The sequence below is a fragment of the Helianthus annuus genome, chromosome 8 (genome assembly GCF_002127325.2).
Source record: "Helianthus annuus cultivar XRQ/B chromosome 8, HanXRQr2.0-SUNRISE, whole genome shotgun sequence".
Taxonomy (NCBI): Eukaryota; Viridiplantae; Streptophyta; class Magnoliopsida; order Asterales; family Asteraceae; genus Helianthus; species Helianthus annuus.
The window spans coordinates 17,746,895-17,759,059 of record NC_035440.2 but is presented as its reverse complement, the minus strand read 5'-3'; the positions used below and the strand labels follow the sequence as shown (position 1 = coordinate 17,759,059).

Below are 12,165 nucleotides of genomic sequence, written 5' to 3'. Positions count from 1 at the left end.
GGTCACGACGGGAGTTCCAACGAACTCGAACAAGAGGGATTCTCGTGTTCTTGAGGACCTTAACATCCTGGTCCGTGATTTCGACAGGTTCCTCGACAAACTGCAACCGCTCGTCGATAGTGAGTTCCTTCAAAGGAACTATGAGGGTCTCATCTGACAGGCACTTCTTCAGATTTGACACGTGAAAGACATTGTGAACTGCCCCGAGTTCTGCTGGTAAGTTCAGTTTGTAGGCTACCCTGCCTATCCTTTCTGTGATTTCGAACGGTCCGACATACTGCGGATTAAGTCTGCCCCGCTTGCCAAAACGAACCACACCCTTCCAGGGTGAGACTTTAAGTAAAAATCGGTCCCCGACCTGAAATCCCAACTGCTTCCTACGCTTATCCGCGTAGCTTTTCTGATGGTCACGAGCTGCCGCCATGCGTTGCCTTATTTGTGCAATCTTTTCCGTGGTGTCCACTATAAGTTCTGGACCCGTGATTTGACTATCCCCCACCTCTGCCCAACATAGAGGTGACCGGCATTTACGCCCGTACAATGCCTCGAATGGAGCGGCTTGTATGCTGGTGTGATAACTGTTATTGTATGAAAACTCCACTAACGGAAGATGCTTTTCCCAGCTGTGGCCAAATCGATGACACATGCCCGAAGCATGTCTTCTAGGGTTTGAATCGTGCGTTCAGACTGCTCATCCGTCTGAGGGTGATATGCTGTGCTCATGCCTAACCGCGAGCCAAGAGCTTCGTGTGTTGCTTGCCATAATTCTGAAGTGAATCGTGCATCATGATCCGAAATGATAGAGGTGGGCACCCCGTGCCTCGAGACCACTTCCTTTAAGTAAATGTCTGCTAATGTGGAGAACTTGTCCGTTTCTTTGATTGTCAAGAAGTGAGCAGACTTGGTGAGTCGATCCACGGTCACCCAAATAGTATCGTTCCCACGCTGAGATCTAGGTAGGCTTGTAACAAAACCCATGGAAATTTCCTCCCATTTCCACTGTGGTATCTTTGGTTGCTGAAGTAGGCCTGATGGTTTCTGATATTCAACTTTGACTCTCGCACAAGTCAAACATTTGCTGACGTAGGTTGCGATGAGGGCTTTCATGCTTGGCCACCAATACGTTGTCCTGAGATCGTGGTACATTTTGTCCGATCCTGGATGTACCGAGTAGCGAGATTTATGTGCTTCATCCATCACAAGTTCTCGTAAACCGCCATATAGTGGGACCCAAATACGCCCCGTTACATAGTAGGCGCCGTCTTCCTTTTGTTCTAATCGCTGCCTTGAACTGCGTAAGGCTTCAGCCCTGACATTTTCTGGTTTCAATGCTTCTACCTGAGCATCTCGTATCTGAGCAGGAAGACTGGATTGGATAGTGAGCTGCAAGGCTCGTACACGCCTAGGTGTAGTATCTTTTCGACTGAGGGCATCAGCCACAACATTGGCTTTGCCTGGATGGTACTTGATAGCGCATTCGTAATCATTAAGTAACTCGACCCATCGTCGTTGACGCATGTTCAATTCCTTCTGCTTGAAGATATGCTCGAGACTCCTGTGATCGGTGTAAATAGTGCACTTGGTACCGTACAGGTAGTGTCGCCAAATCTTAAGTGCAAAATCAACAGCTCCCAGCTCTAAATCATGCGTCGTGTAATTCCGTTCATGAACTTTGAGTTGTCGCGAAGCGTAGGCAATAACTTTATCATGCTGCATCAATACACAACCAAGTCCCTGTATTGATGCATCACAATAGACCACAAAATCATCCGTGCCCTCTGGCAATGAAAGAATAGGTGCGCTGCATAGCCTATCCTTTAAGTACTGGGAAGCGGTTTCCTGGGAATCTCCCCAACGGTAGGTGACACCCTTCTGTATCAACATTGTAAGCGGCTGTGCAATCCTGGAGAAGTCTTTAATGAAGCGTCTGTAGTACCCCGCCAAACCCAAGAATTGGCGTATTTCCGTTGGTGTACGCGGTGCAGGCCAGTTCCTGATCGAATCTACCTTGGATGGATCGACATGAATCCCATCCCTGTTTACCACGTGGCCTAAGAAATGGACTTCATGAAGCCAGAAGTCACATCTTGAAAACTTGGCGTACAGTTGTTCTGATCGTAGAAGTTCCAAGATAAGCCGTAAATGCTGCTCGTGTTCCTCCTGAATCTTGGAGTAGATCAGGATGTCGTCGATGAATACAATCACAAATTTGTCTAAGTAGGGTTTGCACACCTTGTTCATAAGGTCCATGAAAACTGCAGGCGCGTTCGTAAGCCCAAATGGCATGACTAGAAACTCGTAGTGACCGTAGCGAGTTCTGAATGCTGTCTTGGAGACGTCCTCATCCCGGACTCTCAACTGATGATACCCTGACCTTAGATCAATCTTGGAATAGTAACTCGACCCTTGCAACTGGTCGAATAAGTCGTCAATGCGTGGAAGAGGATAACGGTTCTTCACTGTGACCTTGTTCAGTTCGCGGTAGTCTATGCACATTCTGAAAGTGCCATCCTTCTTTTTCACGAATAGTACTGGAGCTCCCCAAGGCGAAGAGCTTGGACGAATGAAACCTTTTTCCAAGAGCTCTTGTAGTTGTTTTGACAGTTCTTCCAGTTCGGTTGGAGCTAAACGATACGGTGCTCGAGCTATGGGTGCTGCTCCTAGAGCGAGCTCGATTTGAAATTCGACCTGACGATGAGGCGGTAGACCAGGTAAATCTTCAGGAAACACCTGAGGAAAGTCGCGTACAACTGGTATATCCTCCAGTTTCTTTTCCTTCGCTGATGCATCAGTGACGAGTGCCAGAATGGCAGTGTGACCCTTTCGCAAGCATTTCTGAGCCTTCAGAAAAGAGATGATACCGACCACGGCACCACTTTTGTCGCCTTGAACTTCGAGAGGTTCTCTACCAGAACGGGGAATTACGAATAATCTCTTCTTTGCATAGGATCTCTACTTACTGCTGCTGTGGCGATTCTGATTTGCAGGTCGTGGGCTCCTGAATCCTTAGCTTCATGGCCCATCTTGAGACACCTCTAGCAACGTCCCCCGTTGCACTAACCACTGTGGTGTCTGTTGCATTTGTTACACAGTGGGTGAATTCCCCAATATCCACCCTGCCCCTGACCACCAGAAGTTGGCTGACTCGGGCTCTGGTGATCACTATTCTTGCGCTGTTGCTGTGCTTGAGACTGAACGGTAGCGGAACCCTTGCTGGAATACCCATCCCATTTCCGCTTGTTGTCACTAGGAGTAGCGGGAGTAGCAGAAGTGGTAGCGGTAGTAGTAGCGCTGATACAACTAGGCAGCCTGTTCTGTTCCACTGCCTGATCCGTGAGGCGATGAGCGAGGCGCTGAATGGCCTGAATATTATCAAGATTAGCCGTTGTCACATGGCTCTGTATCTCTGGCGCTAATCCCTTGAGGTACAACTCAATGCGCTTGATTGGAGGTTCCACCATGGTTGGCACAGCACGGCCAGCTCGTTCGACCGTTTAGTATAAGCTTCGATCTCTGACCCAACCATTTTTAGATGATACAACTCTTCTTCCAACTTATGAATATCTTCCCGTGTGCAGTATTCACGTTTAATCAGTTCCTTGAAGTCATTCCAAGGGGTGGCGTTAGCAGCTGCCAATCCTAAAATCTGCACTTGTGCGTTCCACCAAGTTAACGCAATCCCCTCTAAGGTACCAGTGGCATACTTGACCCTGCGAGCCTCAGGGCATTCACACATTTCAAATACCGACTCTAGCTTCTCAAACCAATGGAGGAGTCCCACTGCCCCCTCGGTGCCACTGAATGTGCTTGGACGACAGTCCATAAAGTTCTTGAATGTGCAGACAGGTTGCTGTGCGTTCTGACCTGTTGCGCGAGAAAGATAGGTCAAGGTTAAGCGCGAGAGTTGGGTCACGAGAGTAGGATCTAGCATCCTAGGATAGGTTTGGAATTGCAGGTTATAACTCCTGCTTGTGCGGCTGCAAGCGCCGCAGCAACTTGTTCGTTAATGAGAGCCGTCAACTGGGCTTAAGTCATGTTAACACGTTCAGACATGATCTTCATAGTAAAAGTAGCGTAAGTGAGAATGGTTCGCGAGTAGTGCGATGTCAGAAGAGTGTAAGCACATAAGTATTCTCATGTAATAGGGCCATGTGTATCTAAGCATACTACGAGCAAAGTTCTATGCATTTATAGCAAGCAGGTAATAAACATAACCATATTACCTAGGATGTCGAGTCTTGCACGTGGAGCGAAGCGTCGTTGTGGATCGTTGAGAGCACTGTTCTGGTTATAGTCTGGTTTTAATAAAAACGTTTTCCCATATTAAAACCAAGTTCTCTATAACCAATGGCTCTGATACCAATCTATCACACCCCCAAAATCCACACGCGGAGTATCACCGCCTTGGGAGCGTGACTGACCAGGATCAAGCCACCAATCATATCGAACACAACATTTAATAATAAAAGTAGATAATGTAATTCATCACGACATGATTGATGTTCAAAACCAAACTTTGTTTAAGTAGCGGAAGCATGTAAATAAACCCAACATAAATGATACTGTATGAAATGTCATAAGTGTTTAATTAAGCATTCATGATCCATGCCCACAACGTCCTGCTCCTCCCCGTGCAAGCTCCATGTATCTAACGACCTGCAAGGCATGCAGCAGAGAGTCAACAACTAGTTGAGCGAGTTCACAGTGTATAGTTCAGTAATGGTAATAGTATGAGTAGCATTATGTTCGTTCGTTCAGTCATGTATCGTATTAGTTTCCATCGCGGGCCTCTCGGCATGTATGCGAAGATTTGGGGTAATACTCCCAAATATCCTAGACTATGTATATTTGTATCGCGGCCACCCTGGCATTACTTGCGAAGTTTTAGTATCTATAGTTCGCGGCCTTCCCAAGGCATGTGTGCGAATGATTAGTCATAATATCGCAGCCAACCCCTGGCGTGTGTGCGAAGATCAGTTCAAATGGGTATACAAGTCTAGCCGTATCTTATCTTTACTCTTCCTCTCCCGAGGACCATATCTTTAGGTTCGATTAACTAAGTATGTAAGAAGAAATCATTCAATCCCATTCCCACCCTGGGAACCCCATGCCTTGGCTGTGTGAACTCACCTTGGTTTGCTCGGTATGCTAGGTTATGCACTCACAAGTAATCAGTCAAGTCCTATTGTATGCACGTATAATAAATCAGTTCAAGTTTGTAAAGTTTCACGTGCAATTTAATACCATAGAGCATGTTTGACAATCGATATCATGCATCATTCATCAGTTAATCACATTCGTACAGAATCCACGTTTCACATAAGGGCTTTCTCAATTTAATCTAACCATATCATCCGCACTTAACTGGATTAATGCACTTTGCATAGTTCACATGCATAACAGAGTTAAATCAGAACCATGCTATAGTTAATTCACGCAACGTGGTTATCATGCGGAGTTAATCATGTTTAACATACATAGCATATTTAACAGCGTTAGTGGCTTAGCAAAGTAACCTTCATATCTTACAGATTCAACATGTTATAACATACACTCATAGCTTCATTTTAAATCAACACACAAGTCGGACAGGGCCTTGCCCTTCTTAAAACTCGGACAAGTGTGTGTGTGTGTGTGGGGGGGGGGGTTTCCCCTGTTAAAGGTCGGACAAGAGTCCCTAGGCCAAAAGTCGGACCATGGGGGTGGGTTTAAAGCTCGGATCATGGGGTTTAGGGATTAAAAGTCGGACAAAAGAGGGCAAGGGTCACAAAGTCGGACCCCCCTTCAAGTGGTTAAACATCGGACCAACATCACAACTAAAGAACTCATCAACATATAGAAACTCGGACCCTCCTTTGCTTGTTTTAAAAGTCGGACCTTTTCTTTATTCAAAAGTCGGATTCCTTGTGTATTCAAAAAAACTCGGACTAATAAGCATATGTATAAAAACTCGGTTGACCTTAAAGTTCCACTTGGCCGACACAATCAGCCAATGATCATCATTTAACCGTCCATCCCCACCAATCATAATAAGTTCATGGAACTTTCTTTGACAAAAAAAGATTTCTTATTTACACAACACATCCCCATGTATGCTAGTGATTTGTTCTTGTAGCCTGCACCTTTTACTAAGCCGCCATTTTTGTAGTTATCATTCCCCCACCCTCAAGATATTATTGGACCTAAAGCATAGTGGCCGACAACTATAAAATCAATAATCATCACTAAAAAGTTGAGCCACCATCCTACCAAATCTCGGTTACACACACACACAAGTATCATTTTAATATTCATGCAATACATACTGACAATTCATGTTAAATGATCATTATCAATAGTCAACACACCATCATATTACTTTTGTTAGTCAATCTGCACATAAAGGATCATCTAGTATTTGTGTATGTATATCGATGCCATTCACATGTTATTCAGCCCACATCCCAATCATCATGAGTATCAGTTCACAGAATCACATCCCAAGTAATTATTATTATTAACACAAACAATGGCCGACAACCAGATAACGCATTCAGAGGATGATTATGATTGGACCGATAATTCCTGAAACTGATTTTTTTTCTATTAGGCCGCATATATTATCCAACTAGACATCCTTATGCAATAACAAACTAATATCATGAATGCTACACATATTATTAAACAACAGTCATGATCATGAATAATGATTAACGAGTTATCATACCTATCAAATACAAGAACCAGAAAGATGATGTTTCGAAGATCAAGAGCTCCGATGGGGGTTTGCCTGCCGTCAGGTTGATGAAAGGTAAGGGAGAGGTGATTAGGGTTTTGCCCAATGTCGTTCTCACGTAAAGGTTCTAATAAAACTATATCTAATCGTCACCTAGGCCAAGCCCACTTTTGATTTCGTTGGCCACACTAGTGGACGAAAACACTTATGTGTTTTCATCCGGGAGTGTTTTCGTGGGTGGGAGTGATTTCGGCTAAGGGGTCCAATTTGTTAATATAAAGCACGATATTAAACATGTCACTAATACAAAACATATATTACATACACACTTAATGCACACCATATAAATCATATAATCACAACATGATTTAATATATTACAAACATGTCACTAAGTCCAGTAAACAAACAACCGAAACAATTAACGTGCAATGAATGCGAAAGTGGAATCTCGGAAACTCGAGTTGTCACATGCTTTCCACTTGGAGATGTCAACTGTATCTCCTTTCGGAAACATATCACCTTTGCATGATGTCGGGATAACCAATCCATCCCTACCACTACTTGAAATTCTCCCATTGACATAGGGATCAAGTCTATCAAATATTCCTCATCATCAACGCTTATTTTGCAATCTCGACATACATCACATACAAGAAAACTTTTGTTATCACCTATTTCTACCTCTAATGGCATAGGCAATTTTGTTAGTACAAAAGAAGGATGTCGAATAAATCCATATGAAACAAAAGATTTATTCGCACCCGTATCAAATAACACATGTGCAGGAATTGAATTTATGGCAAATATACCTGAGACCACATCGGGCTCTGTTTTTGCCTCCATTGCTGTCAACTGGAAAGATCTCGCCTTTGCTCTTGGTGTCTTAGTATGTGTATTCTTGTCATCTTTCTTTCCAACCAACTCCGGGCACTCAGATTTCTTGTGACCCGGTTGGTAGCATTTGTAACACACCGACACCTTTCCCGGGCACAATGCAGCCGTGTGTCCCGTCTTCCCATATATAGGACACGGTTTGTCCTTGAACCGGCACTCACCTTTGTGCCCCTTCCCGCATATCTTGTAGTTTGATGACCCGCCTTTACCTTCTTGTTTCTTTCAGGATTCTGTTGTGCGCGCCTTTTTCGTTGGGCTTAGATTGACTATCTGAGCCCTTCTTTCACCTCTTTCAATCTGTTTCTTCAACTCTATCTCCCGTTCCCGAGCAACGTTTATAATTTCGGTGAGAGTCTCATACTTTGAAGGAGTCATAAACTCCCTATACTCGGCGCTCAACATATTATAATAATAATATATTTTCTGCTCCTCATTCGTTATCAACTCATCACAAAACTTCATCTTATCCATGAATATTCCCGTAATTTTGTCAATGACTGCCTTGGGACTGTGATGTTTAAGAAACGGCGTCTTAAACTCATCCCATGTCATAGCCTTAGCCGCTTCGCTTCCAATTTCCTTTTTTTTGTTATCCTACCAGTCTTTCGCTTGACCCCTTAACTGACCCGTGCCATAGGCTACGTAGTCATCCGGATCACAATGAGTCCTTTCGAACACCCCATCCATATCGCTTAACCATCGCTGACATATGATCGGGTCAACCTCCCCATTGTAAATAGGCGGTTTGCACGCCATGAACTCTTTATAAGAACAAGATTTTCGTCCTCCTGACTTCTCCTTTGCTAAATTGGTATTATCCTCCAATTTCTTGATTCTTTCTTCCACCACTGATAATACCGTGGTTTGGATTTTGTCGATGAAACCCGACAAACTGTTTTCGATTGCTTTTCCTACCTCTTCAGCAATCACTTCTCTCGTTTGCTCGGTGACTCTTGGCACCGCATCACCATTGCCTTTATCCGTCATCTTTAACTGAAATGTTTACATTAAGCGTTAACATTTCATTTATGACGTATGATTTATTCACTTCGGTTTGTTCAAGTTCATAACTTGTTTTCACCGTTCTTATTTAATGCACTTTCCGGGTTTGAGTGTGTTAACACGCTCTTCCCATGCATTTCCATTCATTACTTCCCTTTTTATACTTAGTAACTCTACTTTAGAACAATTAACTCTTACCGGATGTTTGATCAAGCTTGAACCGAACACTTGTTAACAACCTTGAGCTCTGATTACCAACTTGTAACACCCTTAATAATTTGAACAGTAATAAAAGATAATCATAAGAACTTTATAAAAATTCAAAGTTTTCAAAATCATTTCGAGTTTAAGACCATACACATTTGTGATAATACCAATCACATCCAAGAAAGTGCATAACTAGTTTAAAGTAACCCTTGCTAGTAAACTAATCACTATTTTAAGGGATTTAAAACATGATCAACAAAAGAAATTACAACATGTTAAAAGTTTAGACAAAATTGAGTTTAGTGCGGAAGCTTCAAAATACGTGTTCGGTTCTTGACATGTACTTGATCACCATCCGGAAGGGCTTCATACATACCTAGGGTCAAACACTAAAATATTAGTTTTGACAATAATACATTACGTATAAACGAATTTTAACAACGCAAAGCATCAAACAAAATATAAATTTTCTGGGTTCCACCGTAACTTACGGTGTCACCGTAAGTTACGGTGAACCTGGAATGTCCCTTGTACTACCGTAAATCAGGAGATTCACACCGTATACTTTTGATGTCCACCGTAACTTACGGTGGAACCGTAAGTTACGGTGGGTTCTGCATTCTTGCCCTTTAACTATTTTTCAACTTTAAAAGTTTATAACTTTTTACTCATTAGTCCGATTTAGTCGATTCTTTTACCTACGAGTCTGTAATAAGATTACGGATCCAACCATATAAATTACACATCACAGAAACCGAGATACCGACGTTCGGCTCACAATTTCTTTGTTTCAATATCTTCAACCCATTAACAAAGTACATGATTCCATATTTCCATCCTAAGGACACATTAGACATAGTTACCCAACTTCCCGGGCTTATGACCTTGGAGTATACGCGCCATACCATGGCTTCGCGTTTTCTCCGAACTAAACACTTGTTTTCTCGGAATTCAAGCATCCCGTTTCAAACGACACCTTCTATTAACTTCTATTGTTTGACCCGATATACCGGGTTCGTAGACTTAAAATATCATAACCAATTTATTGATGTATTACCATCTATCACCTAGCAAAATATGAGACTTTTAAGTCTCTACTCATGTGATTCGTTTTCAAGCAACATTTTGACCCGTTTGGCTATCTAGTGAAAACCATCACTTTATTATCATACCAAACCAAATTTCTAATGTTTATTTTGACCCGTTTGACGATCTAGTGAACTTCGCCACTTTAACGATACATCAAACGCATCAATTACAATCCGACATCGTTTGTACATTAAAACTAAACGTTATTACATAATACAACGAGACTAAAGTCACGTACCTTAAAGCACACCTTTTCCGCGGGTATCGCTTCCGGCGTGTCCACTTGACGTTCCGGATTCCTTGCCTAAAGAGTTCAATTCATAACAAGATTAGAACTCTCTTTCATAAGCTTTAACGCATTCATTCATAACATATGCAAATCTGCGTTTTTAGCAATCTTTAACATTTTAACCCTCATTTAGGCGTTTTATCAAACACCTTGCGGGTCAGATTTCTACATGATCTAAACCAAGTTCATAACTTGAATTTACCACTCAAATTAACTTCAATTAGACAATATACACATATTTTAACATCAACAATTTCAGATATTATCCCACAATTTCAGTTTTTCACTAGAACAAGAGTCTTAATCCTAGTGTTTATCAAGTTCTACTAACTCACTAATCACCCACTATGGTGATTTTGATCCTTACAACTAACATGCAAGATTTTGACAAGAAATCATCTAGGGTTTGTCCCTAGACTTCACATTACTTCCAATTTCATGTTTTACAACACATAATCAAGCTCAACCTTCGATTTCAATCACATGCAGGAATTTGAGTTGTATCAAAATAACCTAATTTGACATACCTTATGACCTCCTTGACGAGGAGATCACGATTCTATGTTCATATTTCGATTATAACATGATTTGAGCCTTCAATTGAGAGTTTTAGTAGATGTTAGGGTTTTCGAGGTGTGGGTGTCGCCCCCTTCCTGTTGTTGATCATCCAGAACCTCAGTTTGAGGTGTTTGGTTTGTTTTATTAAATAAAATAATAACAATAGTTTCAAGATTATCAACATTGGTCCCTCCACTTTGTTTAATATTTAGTTTTGGTTAATCTAACCTTATTTCTAGTTATTCATAGACTCATAGTTAACTAGGTTATAATTTCCTAGTTAGATAAATTCTTGTTTATTTAAACTTTATAATTTTAAATATAAAGTTTTGTATTTTCGGGATGTTACAGCGGGAAATTCTGAGTGAATGATTCTTTTTGTTAAAACGGCATATTGTTATAATTTACAGCATTGAGAGTTTTTACATTTGCTTCTTTAAGATTTGCAAAGACTCAATCACTTCAATTACAACTTTGTTATAATTTTACAGTATTAAGAGCGATTACAATGTTTATATATCAACCATATACCCACGGTATTTGTCACTCGACCACCAATTGGCTACCTCGTTGTCCAATTTGGTTTCTGTGACTATGGTCATATCACCCCTTGGCTAACCCGTTGTCCAATGGTGACGGTTATCAAGTAATGTATACAAAACCCCACATACCGGCTGTAACTTGGTGATTACAAAGACTTAATCCCTGTAATTTTAACTTTGAAAATAATTTGGAGTTTTGTAAAACAGTTGATAAAAAGAGAATGACTCACATTGCAGATTTATGCGGGCAGAGTTTAGCTTACTGATTAGCCTGTTAACCTAATTTAAATAACAATGCACACGAACTGGGTTAGTAACTAATACAACATTTACGACAATTCACGAGATTAAACCCTCACAACAAATGACAAAGTGTGATACTTAAACATCCATCGAATTAACGACGAATGACAAAGTATAAACCCTAATTTGAGCAGCACTTAAACATTCGTTGGATAGTTTCAATCGATCGGACGTTGAATCGTAATAGCGATCGAGTTATTACCCTGTTTATCGCGGCAGCGTTTAGTGATTTGTGTGTAGTAATTAAGTGATATCTCAGCGTATAATTGGAAATTGAACCTCGAACGAACACCAGAATTCAAGTGCCAACCCCCCTATTTATGCTGGAAATCTGGTTCCCTCGCGTGGCGCGTCAGGGAGGCCTGTCTCCTTCGCGTGGCGCGACGGGCCTATTTCTAGCATAGGGTGGCCACGTTCATGGGTAGCTCAGCTGAGTTGGTCGTTCGACTAAATTCATTTCCTACAGCAAACTGTTTAGATAATCGTCAGCTAGGGTTTACCCCCCCCCCCTGAGTTTTAGGGGCCCTGAACCTGATCCTGATTGTTCTGAAAATTTTAGGGTTT

The 12,165-nt window shown here is 41.8% G+C and overlaps 1 pseudogene; it reads right to left on the bottom strand.

Moving 5' to 3' along the window:
- LOC110869667 overlaps nucleotides 1–12,165 on the bottom strand; it is a 52,567-nt pseudogene that overhangs the window by 39,081 nt on the left and 1,321 nt on the right.